Consider the following 14,050-nt stretch of genomic DNA (forward strand, 5'->3'; position numbering starts at 1 on the left):
TAGCTTACCAAATGAACCCTAAGTGATGACACGTCCCCAATAAGGCATGTTTCTCAAAAACACAAAACAAAATAAAGAAGCAACGTCATCATACTCTATCTGACTGGCATCAAGAAAAACTCTTTACATTGTGACATAGTGGGTTGAGATATGGTGCCATAAGTTCAAGCTGTTGTTTGTCACACCTTTAGTTTATTGGACCTATCAACTGTGTTTGGGGTGAAATATTAGATTTTTGAAAATCTTCCAATAAAGAATAATTACAAAATTCAAGAAAGCTAATCTTTAGAGGATTTTTTAACTTATTTTTGACACATTGTTTTTGAGAAACAGTTTTATAAAAAAGCATTGCATTTCTCATGGCTTGTTGTGCAGCATAATTTTGGGGGGTTTACAAACGAAATTGGAAAATTGGTGTTACTTAACGGGCAAAATTTCACACAAATCGATAAAAAGTTGTATCCTTCAGACGTTCAGAAAGTCAAATTAGGAGATCAGTTATATGGCAGCTATATCAAGTTATGGACCGATTCGGTCCAAACACGGCACAAATGCTAGAAATCATAAACTCCATATGTAAAATTTCAATTAAAAAAATTTTCTGCCAATTCAGTCACAAATTGAAGCTTTTAGGTTGTTATATTAGGTTATAGACCGATTTCATCAAATCAGATAAAAATTGCGGCTTCCATGGGCTTAAGGTGTCACATTGGGATATCGGTTTATAATAGAGCTATATCCAGTGATTGACTGATTCGGCACGTTGAAAGTCATAACCAAAACACTCCGTGCAAAATATTAGCCTAATCGGATTACAGCGGCTCATGATGTGAACACAGGAAATCATTTTTAATGGGAGTTATATTCTAATATGAACCGATTTAGCCCATTGGTAATTCCCAGCGACTCACATTAATGAGAAATATTTGTGCAAAATTTCGAGCCGATATCTTCATTCGTTCGAGCGCTATTCTGATGTTGACAGACGGATTCAGAAAGTCGAGACGATCACGAATTTATACTTTATTGGGTTCCAAATCAATATTTCTAGGCTAGAAAGGCTAGAAATATAGACTAGAATAATATAGACCCCTCCTACGGTGGTGGGTATAAAAATCAAGTCAGCCATTCCATGCTACTAGAAAAATAAAGGGTGATTTTTTTGAGGTTAGGATTTTCATGCATTAGTATTTGACAGATCACGTGGGATTTCAGACATGGTGTCAAAGAGAAAGATGCTCAGTATGCTTTGACATTTCATCATGAATAGACTTACTAACGAGCAACGCTTGCAAATCATTGAATTTTATTACCAAAATCAGTGTTCGGTTCGAAATGTGTTCAAATTTTGTTCAGCGATGAGGCTCATTTCTGGTTGAATGGCTACGTAAATAAGCAAAATTGCCGCATTTGGAGTGAAGAGCAACCAGAAGCCGTTCAAGAACTGCCCATGCATCCCGAAAAATGCACTGTTTGGTGTGGTTTGTACGCTGGTGGAATCATTGGACCGTATTTTTTCAAAGATGCTGTTGGACGCAACGTTACGGTGAATGAACACATTTCGAACCGAACACTGATTTTGGTAATAAAATTCAATGATTTGCAAGCGTTGCTCGTTAATAAGTCTATTCATGATGAAATGTCAAAGCATACTGAGCATCTTTCTCTTTGACACCATGTCTGAAATCCCACGTGATCTGTCAAATACTAATGCATGAAAATCCTAACCTCAAAAAAATCACCCTTTACTTAATTGTCCTCCTCACCACGCCTCTACGTCGGTTCAAATCTATCTATTCAATCTATCAAATATTGTGTTCCCACCTAAGCGCCGCTGTCTCCTTGCCTCGAAAGTCAGACAATATCATAGGAAATGCTTCAAAACTTTATCACTTTTGCTACACCTATTTTGCATAAGTGCTCTCGTAGTCCTATGTTATAATATGCGAATTCTATTCTGATCTCCTTCTTACTTCCTTTCAGTAAAAGTCTTGTCTTCTCACGACCCGGATCTCCCCATGGAATATTCGTCTTCCTACCGGCCGTTTCGCTGTTCCACAGTGCTACCTGCGAGTTCGTTAGCCAAGCCCTTAATTCGGACTGCGTTGCCCTAGTGGACGTGGTCCTCATCATCCCCGCACATGACAAGACAACATGTTGTCTAAACCTGATGTTTTATCCGTACGTTGTATATTTTCTCCATGGCAGTCCATCAAACTACTGAGGCATGAGTTAATATTAGTATAGTCACGCTTCTGTGTGCCAATGGACTATCCTCGGATTCAGATAGAGCTGGCAAACTATCGGTAATCACAACTTTTGATAGTTTCGATATTTTTGATGATAAATATCGATAATATCGATACTATCGTTAATTTCCCATCATCTATATAGCAAACAAAAATCAGCAGATCGCTTTATATAGAAGCAATATCAATGCACGGACCGAACAAACCCAAATTTAATAAAGTCAGTGGGAATTCATAAGAGAAATCATTGAGGAAAATGTTAGCCCAATCGGATGAAAATCACGCCCTCTATAGGCGCAATGTGTGTTATAGGATATATTCAGTGTGGAATCGCTTATTTTTGTCCAATTTTGCAAAAAAACTAACTTTGCCTATAATATCAACCGATATTGCCTTCGGATAGTGCCATCGATATTTTGCCAGCCCTAGATTCAGGCCCGTTTCGAAACTACGGTCCGTCTACATAGTGCCCAACATTTGTGAGCCCTCTCGGCGCGTACCCGAATTTCATACATCCCATTCAGTTTCCTGTCCTAGAGCACTACTAAGTATTTGATCTTATCAGATATGGAAATCTTTCTGTTGCGGAAACGTAGTGCGTCAAATGGGTCCACCTTCGTCTTTCTCGTGAACAGGCAGATTTCATTCTTCTCTGGGTTAGCATTGAGACCCTGGGTCTCGCCCAGTCGTATGCTATCGCCAAGGCCCTTTCAGACCCTCTGCATAGCTTCCTTGCATAGCTTGGATGCTTACCACTAAGAAGTATAATAAAATCGGCTGCGTAGCTGACGGGTTAAAATCCCTGCTCATTCAGCATCTTTAATAGGTTATTTATGGTGGTCATCCACATGTTCATTTGCATATGATTTATCCAGTATCTATTGGGTTCTCCAAAAAGTAATTGCGGATTTTTTAAAAGAAAGTAAATGCATTTTTAATAAAACTTAGAATGAACTTTAATCAAATATACTTTTTTAGACTTCTTTTCTAAAGCAAGCTAAAAGTAACAGGTGATAACTGACAGAAGAAAGAATGCAATTACAGAGTCACAAGCTGTGAAAAAATTTGTCAACGCCGACTATATGAAAAATCCGCAATTATTTTTTGGGCAAACCAATAATTACCGGTTACACCCGGTGGTGGTCTAAGGGTTGGATCAGTGTGTCGGTCCGCACTTTGTAAAAAAGCCCCCTCGATGTCAATGCATACCGCCAGTGTGTACATTCTGCCATCGAAGGATTCTTCTTTTTTATGCAGGGCAGTCTTCACCGACCTTCCCTTGACATAGGCATGCTGTTTGTATTTGAGTAGTTCGCTGGATGTTCTACCCTTTTTCATGGTATCCGCAATACGTTTCTTTGTCGGAAGGATTATAGGTATGTAGGCCTTATAGGTCTGTAGGCCTTTGATGTCGTATAACTTCCCTTGCCGGGCTTGGATATAAAGTAAATATCACCGTTGCCTCCTGCCAGGCTTTTGGACTATATACAAGTCCTGGGCACGCTGTGTATATAGCGGCCAGGTCTGGAGCAGGTAGTAAAGCCGGAAATATTCCATCAGGTACGTAGACTTAACTTTTTGGAAGCTCCTTTAGGCTTTCTTTACCATTAATTCTGAAATGATAAGCTTTCGATCAACCTCATTATTCCAAGATTCCGGTTTCTCAGTGTGACCCGGCATATCCCTTGGAAAATGCGTAAAAACCTTCAACATATCCTCTGTTGTCTCTGCTCTCACTCCCTTATCGTCTACTAACGTTTTAGTATTCATATGGGTTTTTGAGAGAAACTTGCTCATGTTGCCGGCGTCAATAACGCTTTTGACCTGTTCGCAGAAAAGCTTTCAGTGCCTTCTGCTGTTTTGCCAATCTGATCACCTTATTATATTCCCTGAGCAGGGTGTAGTATACATTACAATAAACTGCCGCTTTTTTATGACGTGCTCTGTTATAAAGTCTGCGGACTTCTTTGCCGTTGTAGCGAATCTCCCAGGTCGTCCAAGGGTTTTCTTAGGCTAATTTCTTTTCTCGAAGAGGACAGCGGTAATCCTGTTAAAATTGTCGTCAATGTCTTCTGGCATATTTTTTTTTCTGAGTCATCCGACTGTTCATGAGGAGAATCTTCAGTCTCCGCTGTTGAAGTATATCATGGGTCCATAGTCCCAGCTCTATTAAACAATCCAAGCATAAACAAGTAAGAGCGCGCTAAGTTCGGCCGGGCCAAAGAATAATGAATAAGAACTGTCATGCTATTGGAGCTATATCAAGTTATAGTCCGATTCGCACCATAAAAGAATTGAATGCTGAGCATTGTAGAAGTCATTGTGTAATATTTCGGTGGATTCAGATAAGAATGAAGCTTGTAGGGGCTCAAGAAGCAAAATCGAGAGATAGGTTTTTATGGGAGCTATATCAAGCTATTGATCGATTCAGACCATACAAGGCACGTATGTTGAAGGTCATGAGAGAAGCCGTTGAACATAATTTCTGCACAATCGGATGACAATTGTACCCTCTAGAGGCTCAAGAAGATCTCAGATGACAGCTATATCAGGTTATGTACCGATTTGAACCATCCTTGGCACAGTTGTTGAAAGTCATAAAAAAACACCTCACGCAAAATTTCAGCCAAATCGGGTGAAAGACTGGATGACTCAAGACTCAAGACTGAGAGCCATTTTATTTCACGTTCGGTAATATTTAGACTATTTTTTGTGGGGCTTTATTAAAGTTCATATCTAAGACCGCTTCAATTGATGCATTGGAAGACAACAGTTAAACATTTATTCGTGAGATACCCGCCGAAATATTGGAAAGAGTATGACAAAATTGGACTAGGCGAATGGACCATTTGAGGCGCAGTGACGATCAACATTTGCATGAAATAATCTTCCAACATTAAAGTATATGGACCGTACTATCGATTCAAATAAATATTTCATAAATTTTTCTGAATTTTATGAGTTTTTTTTTTAAACTTTCCTTTAGTTCTTAAAAAATCAGCCTTTAAAAATCCTATTTGTGGTTTAAAACTCAGTTTGATTTAGTCTTCTAAGTATGGATTTAGCATTAGAATGACTCATTGCTTTTCTTTTAGTTTTGTTGTTTGAAGAAAAATCTTGTTCGACTTTAGAAATGAATTGAGATAGCACTCCAACTCAATTAGTGGTAAGTGTATCAATTCTAGGATGAACAAAATCAATCCATCCCTTCATATAACAAAATATACCTTGTTTTCTGTGTTTCATCCCTTCCTAGGGCGATTTGATAACTAAAGACGTGACTTTGTTCCATAAGTGTATGGTTAGACTTTTTTTTACATAGAAGTTTGGTATAATTTGTTTTTAGTTGGAAAAAGCAAAAGCTTGCTGCCATTACAAGATAACCCAAGTTTCTATATTTATTAGAAATTTTCGGTAAAAGTGAAAACTATTTCAGCCATGTGCCCCCTTTGCCCTTGGGTACAAGAGGTAATACACCAATAGTGGTTGCTATCTCTTATGGAGCGTGTAAACATTTAATAAATACCTGACTTAATCTTCTAGCTTGCACTCTATTTCATCCCTTTTTCTTCGTTGCCTCAACACCCGCGCTCACCCCCATCACTGGCTTGTGGTTTGTCTATCGCCTCATGATAGGCAAGTATGAGAATATTTTTGTTTTTGGTTACTGTGGATACGAATTGTGCCATCCTTTGAGGTTGCCTTGGAATAGGAAACTTTTTCCTTCTGCCAATCTTTCATGCACACACACACACACACACTTTGATATACCCAAAGTAGAGCTAAAAGATGATATTGACTTTTCCTGTGTGCCATAATGGATGTTTGTGGGCCACCATGTTGGTCGGGGGATGCTCATTTCGTTTTGCTTCGTTATGAAACCTGATGCATTATTTGCCATCTTCTAATTTCCTCATATGTTTAACATTCCTAATGAATGAATGGCTGACTGGCTTTGTATCTGAATAATGGAAGAAGAATTTTGTGTAGGCCAAAAATAATCCATTGGCCTGTTGGCAACTTGGGCCGGGGCGAACAAAATGAAAATACCTGAATTGATTATCTGCAGGCAAACAAATAGAACGTTTGGAACATATTTGAGACAAACAAATGCTTTTTATAGAGAAAGAAATATTTTTAGAGCAATTGTAAAACAGGTTCCTCCACTGTTTGCCTTTGGTGGTAAATTTACAACATTTTTATGTAAAAGTCACTTCGGTTATGATAAAACTTTTAGGAACTTTGTCTGTTGTAAAAAATGACTCTTTTACGCGAAAACACAAAACTTCTTTTGAGACAAAAATTTTTCATTTACAGCAAAATATGGTTTGTTACACGAAAATATGCTTCGTTTGGTTTGTTTATATCTTGCGCAGAGAGTGTAGCTAAAAAAAAAACTTTGTTATTATTTCATTGAGTACAGCTCAGTCAGCCAGCAGCCAATATTGGCAAAATTACGATGGTATGCGGATATCAACTCAGTAAGTGAAATTTTGTCATTCACAGTAAAAACTCTACCAAAAGATTTGTTGAAGTTTTCGAGTAGTGAGATTTTTTGAGACAATCTTACCATTTTATTATGCAATGTCTTATTTATAGGTTACGACGATATGTCAAGTGCGGCCATGGTATCTGAAACGTAGTTTTGTGTCGTGTTTCCTATTTTTTTTTGTTTTTTTTTTTAGTTTTTGTATCCGCCTCGGTCTATTGTCCCAAGGAATACTTCGTTCTTACAATGTATAGTGACTTTTTCATTTCAATAGAAGGAAACCTTCTTAATTTCAGGAAGATTTAATAAACACGCAACTAAACGGAAGTAAATAATCAGCTCAAAGCTGATACCCAAAAAATAGGGTATCCATGCTTTGTAATGATAAGAAATCGTTAAGACTGCCTGGCCATAATACGGTCCTGCAGGCGGAGATCCGGGCGATGACGGAATGCGTGAAGTGGTGTGGTACTAACGTGAGGACGTCGAGTGTGAACATCTTTACCGACAGTAAAATTGCCATAAGGGCAATAACAACCAGGACGGTAAGGTCACGAACAGTCTTGCAGTGTAAGAAGGAGATTAACACCTTCTCTGAGGATGGCAAAATCCCCATCGTTTGGATGCCGGACCATAACGGAGTAAGGGGAAATGAAAGGGCAGACGATTTGGTAGTGAAGGCCAGAGGATTGCCGTCAATAAACTTGGTTAACCCGAAGCCTTTCGGGTCGACGCAGTCCGAGTTAAGGGAGTGGGCGACGAATGCGCATGCAACATTGTGGAACAGCGAAACGGTCGGTAGGATGGCGAAAATCCTATGGGGGGATCCAGATCGTGAGAAGACGAGGCTATTACTGAAAGAAAGCAAGAAGGAGATCAGTATAGCTATTGGTGTCATAACGAGACACATAGGACTACGAGCTCACTTATGTAAAATCGGTGCGGCAAGTGATAGCATGTGTAGGGCATGCGGGGACGATGATGAGACGTTGGAGAATTTCCTTTGTAATTGCCCGGCTTTCGCGTCCAACAGATACCGGACTTAGGTGGAGACACAATATCAGACATGAACCAACTTAGGGGAGTGGCATTGAAAACAATTAAGGATTTTGTAAGTAGCACGGAATTCCTAACTTAAAATATTCATGTTAGAGGTCACTTTATTGGTTTAAGAGCGCACAACAAGCCGATCACTGGCTTAGGTGTATGTCCATAGTGGCAAAGGGTGGATTAATACCTGCACCCTCTTTTCAACCCAACCTAACCGAACCTGTAGGGTACTTAGCAGTAGAAGTCAATCTCCATTTCACGAAAGACTAGTTTAGTACGAGTATTTAGCTTAACTTTTGTTAAGTATTTTTTATTAAATTACTAGCTAAACCGGGCCCACTCCGGACTACAAAATCACTTGGAGGGTTAAATGCCATTTAAATTTGGATCTTAGATGTACTCCATTTTTAAAAGACTTTCTTTGAGCCCGATATTCTCATGACGTCCGGTTTAGGGGTGTTTTCGGGGATGAGGTCCGCCAAACACTTAGCCTTGAAAAAATATCAACATCGTTTTTCTATTCTCATAGATCTTTATATAATTTATTTGAACCCCATATTGCCAATAACCTCGAAATTGAATATAAAATTGTTTTCTAATCTCAAACACCTTTTTCCAAAAGTCAGCAAATATGTCCGGTTTGGGATATGGGCCCTAAAAACTCTGTCTTGAAGACCCACATTGTCTTGATGAGCAACTAAGTCCTATTTGGGATTTGGTGTGGTGGTGCGACGTCCCCGAGACAGTTGGTCTAGAATGTTGAAATCAGATTCGTGGTCTACTCCCAAATCACTTTCATTTAAAACCTGTATTAACATAGTCGGCAAATATGACCGGTTTGGGGTAGGGGCGGCCACTCAGTGACTTGGCCTTAAAAATATATATCAAGTTCGTGTTCTACTCTAAAATACCTCTTTTGAAGCCCCATATTGCAAAGTTTAGCAAATACTTCCTATAGGGGTGCTGGTATGGGGATGGGGCGGCCCCATAGACACTTTTCCCGAATATTGATATCAAATTCGTGCTTTACTCCCAAAGACCTTTCATTTGAGCCCCATATTGCTATGGTAATAAATTTGTCCCCTTTGGGGGAAGTTTTTGGAAAGAGGCGGCCCCCCAAACACTTCGCACCCCATTTGGATATCAGATTCGTATTCTACACTGAAAAACCTTTTATTTAAGTCCCATATTGCCATGGTCAGAAAATAAGTCCTGTTTGGGGGGTTTTTTAGGGAAGGGGTGGACCCCCAGAAACTTGGTCCGACATTTGGATATCAGATTCGTATTCAACTCGCAAATACCTTTCATTTGAGTCCCATATTGCCATGGTCGGTAAATATGTCCGATTTAGATGTGTTTTGGGGGTTGGGGTGGTCCCCCAAACACTTCGTCCGACAATTGGATATCAGATACGTTTTCTTATCCTAAATACCTTTCATTTGAGTCCAATATTGTGATTGGTCTAAATATATGTTTAGTAGGTTTTAGGGTGGGGCGTCCCCCCTAGGTACACCATCTGAAATTTGGATACAAAATCTTTGTTTTTAGGTTACTATAAAAGAGCACACAAAAATTTCGCTTTACACGCACCACTCATCACCGAGATCTGGCGTTTCTGAAAACTGGGATAAAGGAGAGGGTCCGCTCCCCCTTAGGATATCAAATAATTTAGTACCCTATTTTCACCCAAACTCTACCATCAGTGAAAATTTCATGGAAATCGGTTCAGCCGTTTTTGAGTCTATAAGGAACACACAAAAAAACTGAAAACACAAATTGATATGTATACCCTTCACCATAGGATGGGGGTATACTAATTTCGTCATTCTGTTTGTAATTACTCGAAATATTCGTCTGAGACCCCATATTCTTGATAGTCGTGACATTTTATGTCGATCTAGCCATGTCCGTCTGTCCGTCTGTCTGTCGAAAGCACGCTAACTTTCGAAGGAGTAAAGCTAACTGCTTGAAATTTTGCACAAATACTTCTTATTATTGTAGGTCAGTTGGGATTGTAAATGGGTCATATCGGTCCATGTTTTGACATAGCTACCATATAAACCGATCTTGGGTTTTGACTTTTTGAGCCTCTAGAGGGCGCAATTCTTTAACCGATTGGAATGAAATTTTGGACGACGTGTTTCGCTAGCACTTTTAGCAACTGTGTCAAGTATGGTTCAAATCGGTCCATAACCTGATATAGCTGCCATATAAACCGATCATGGGTGTTGACTACTTGAGCCAATAGAGGACGCAATTATTATCCGATTTGGCTGAAATTTTTCATGAGGAGTTTTGATGTGACTTTCAACAACTGTGCAAAGTATGGTTCAAAGCGGTCCATAACCTGATATAGCTGCCATATAAACCGATCTGGGGTGTTGACTTCTTGAGACTCTACAGGGAGCAATTCCTATCCGATTTGGCTGAAATATTGTATGACTTGTTTTGTTATGACTTCCAACAACTGTATTAAGAATGGTTCAAATCGGTCCATAACCTGATATAGCTGCCATATAAACCGATCTGGGGTCTTGATTTCTTGACCCACTAGAGGGCACAATTTTTATCCGATTTGGCTGCAAATTTATCTGAGATGTTTTGATATAACTTTCAATAACTGTGCTAAGAATAGTTCAAATCGGCCCATAACCTGATATAGCTGCCTTATAAACCGATATGAGATCTTGACTTCTTGACTTCTTGAGCCTCTAAAGGACGCAAGTATTACCCGATTTGGCTGAAATTTTGTACAACGGCTTCTCTCATGACCTTTAACATACGAGTCGAATATGGCATGAATCGGTTTATAGCCTAATACAGCTCCCCTATAAACCGTCCTCCCCAGTTTACTTCTTCAGCCCCTAAAGTGCGCAATTCTTTCTAGATTTGGCAGAAATTTTACACAATAACTTCTACTATAGTCTCCAATATTCAGTTTAATTATGGTCCGAAATTAACCATTACTTGATTTTGTTCCAATAACATAGCAATTCTTTTCTTTTATCCTTTGTTTGCCTAAAAAGAGATACCGTGGCAAGACCTCGACAAATACGATTCATGGTGGAGGGTATACAAGATTCGGCCCGGCCGAACTTAGCACGCTTTTACTTGTTTTGAATATTAAGGCTGACCAATAATCGGTCAGAACGCCCATTGTACTTTATGACCTTTTTTTTGTTTTTAAAATAATAAAACCAATTTTTAATATTCTTTGGGAGCCTTTGGAAGAATCGAAAAAGAGTCAGTGAAAATGGGTCTGGCAGTAAATGGAGATAAGATAAAATGGATGGTTTCAACTCTCAAAAAGGCTTCCACAACCGAGCAGATAAAGATAATGAAGAAAGTTGGGAACCACAACTTTGAGATAGTCAACCACTTTATCTACCAGTTTTGAAATAAAGCGAGGAATAATACTGGCAACAGATGATACTTTGGATTAAGTAAGCAGTTAAGAAACAAGGCCACCTCTCGCCAGACGAAAATTAGACTATACAAGACACTGATACTACCCGTGTTGTTATATGGTTCTGAGGCATGGGTACTTGTCAAAGCAGATGAGGCAGTGCTTGGAGTGTTTGAGAGAGAGATTATTCGTAAAATATATGGACCAGTTTGCGTTAATAGGGAATATAGGCGTCGTATGAACCACGAGCTGTATGCGCTGTATGACGACGATAGCATAGTTACACGTATCAAAATACAACGGCTGCGTTGGCTTGGTCATGTTGTCAGAATGAATGAAGAAGCTCCAGCAAAGAAGTCTTTTGAAGGCAAACACGGTGGTACTCGCAAACCGGAAAGACCAAAAGCGCGATGGATAGGTCGAGTGGTGGGAGATAGCTCGAAACTTGGTGTCATAGAGTATAATATGAGCGCAGAAGTTTGAGATGCTTGGAGTGTTGTTATACGATCAATTGAAGAAAAGTAAAAGTAACACTGTTCACATTATTTCACTCGAAAATGACACCCCTTTCCATGTATATGTCTCAAACAAATATTCACTTTAATCACTTGCACAAAATTCAAACAACCCAACGCTGCCGAGTGGATTCTTATTTATTTGCGGTCACATTGTGATATGTAGTATGTATATACATATCCACATACATATGAGGCATATTTCCTCCCACAATTCCTATTGTCTCTTCTGAAGGTTTTGTTGTTATTATTGTTGTAGTTACTTTGTGACATTTCCTTTTGAACCATCATTGTGTCAATGCAAATGAAATTTTGTGGAAAAAATTAATTATTCAGTTCACTTAAATTTGTAAACATTTTCTTCTATTGTTACTAGTCATTCATTTGTCTTCCAAGTTTATGTTAAGTATATTTTAATTTTTTCTTATTCTAAAATGAGAGGTGTTTTCGCTCGCTCGACCTACATTTTTGAGAGTTTAATGGGGTATTGAAAATGTTTCAATAACCTTCTCATATGCTTTAAATTATTTACTGTTGGCATTTTTCTACCCACCACCGTAGGATAGGGGGTATATTCATTTAGTCATTCCGTTTGCAACAAATCGAAATATCAATTTCCGACCCTACAAAGTATATATATTTCGGATCGTCGTAAAATTCTAAGACGATTTAACGATGTTCGTGTGTCTGCCCGTCCGTCTGTTGTAATCACTCTAGAGCCTTCAAAAATTGAGATATTGAGCTGAAATTTGGCACAGATACGTCTTTTCGATGCACGCTGGTTAAGTTCTTGAACGGGCTAAATCGGACCATATTTGGATATAGCTGCTATATAGACCGATTTATCGATAAAGGGTCCAATGCCCATAAATGCTTTATTTTTCATCCGATTTTGGTGAAATTTGAAACAGTGGGCTATTTTAAGCCTTCCCATGTCTGACCTAAATATGGATTAGATCCGTCCATATTTAGATATAGCTGCCATATAGACCGATCTCCCGATGAAGGGTCTGAAGACCATAACAATTTGCAACAGTGTGTTATTTTAAGGCTCCCGACATCTGACCTAAATATGGTTCAGGTCGGTCCATATTCAGATATAGCTGCCATATAGACCGATCTCCCGATAAAGGGCCTGGAGGATATAAAAGCTTTATTTATTACCCGATTTTGCTGAAATTTAAAACAGGGGCTTATTTTAAGCTTCCCAACATCTGACCTAAATATGGTTCAGGTCGGACAATATTTAGATATAGCTACCATATAGACCTATCTCCCGATAAAGGGTCTGAAGGCCATAAAAGCTTTATTTTTCATCCGATTGCGCCGAAATTTGGAATAGTGCGCAGGTTTAGGCCTCCCAACATCCGACCTAAATATGGTACAGATCGGACTATATTTAGATATAGCTGCCATATAGACCGATCTGCTGATAAAGGGTCTGAAGCCCTTAAAAGATTTATTCATTACCCGATTTCGCTGAAATTTGAAAAAGTGATTAGGTTTAGACCTCCCAACATCCCAACTAAATATGGTTCAGATCGGACTATATTTATATATAGCTGCCATATATACCGATCTGCCGACAAGGGGTCTAAAGCCCGTAAAATCTTTATTTATTACCCGATTTCGCTGAAATTTGAAACAGTGAGTTTTTCTGAGCCTTACGATATCCGACCTTAATACGGTTTAGATCGGTTTATTTATTGGACATATCTGCCAAAAAGACCAATATTTTGTTCTACAAAATTGAATTGTGACATATATTATAGATCGTGCCAAATTTGGGTGCTTAAGTTATGCAATTTTCACCGGATTGTGACGAAATGGAGTTTACATATACACCGGAGGAGGTGGGTATCCAATGTTCGGCCCGGCCGAACTCAATGCTTTTTTACTTGTTTTTATTTCGCATGCTTTCCGCTTTAGCTCCTGCTGTTGCCTCACTTAAATTGTCATAAAAAATTTTAAGATGTCTCACCTTTAGCCGTAATCCATGTGATATTGGCAAACGTCTGTCATTTGAATAAATGGAGGAGGCTGAAATAAACAAAACGCAAAAAAATGGAAATGAGAAATTAAAAATAATTTTTATGAGACTTTGGCATGTTTATAAATAAAATTTATTTATACCCAAAGAAAAATGCAAAATAAACAACACAAATTTTTATGAAATATTTAGAGGGGAATAGATAGACTATAGTAATTTTTCCATATTTTCTTACACTCACAAAAAGTGAATACCTCAAAGAAAATTTGTCTTTGCACAACAACTCTTGAGGGGAAAGGAAAAAAACTGCATTATTTATATGTGGAAATATTTTTTAAGCTTGGCTTAAGT

At 38.6% G+C, this 14,050-nt stretch overlaps 1 long non-coding RNA gene across 1 annotated transcript in view; it reads right to left on the reverse strand.

The window, feature by feature from the left end:
• The window catches only part of LOC131995110 (uncharacterized), a 367,754-nt gene extending 354,006 nt beyond the window's left edge, over positions 1-13,748 (reverse strand). Inside the window, exon 1 of the long non-coding RNA XR_009397163.1 lies at positions 13,691-13,748. This is a non-coding gene — a long non-coding RNA (uncharacterized LOC131995110). The remainder of the gene's footprint in view (positions 1-13,690) is intronic.
• Between the last annotated feature and the right edge of the window lie 302 nt (positions 13,749-14,050).

This window comes from Stomoxys calcitrans, chromosome 2 (assembly GCF_963082655.1).
Source record: "Stomoxys calcitrans chromosome 2, idStoCalc2.1, whole genome shotgun sequence".
In the NCBI taxonomy this organism is placed as follows: domain Eukaryota; kingdom Metazoa; phylum Arthropoda; class Insecta; order Diptera; family Muscidae; genus Stomoxys; species Stomoxys calcitrans.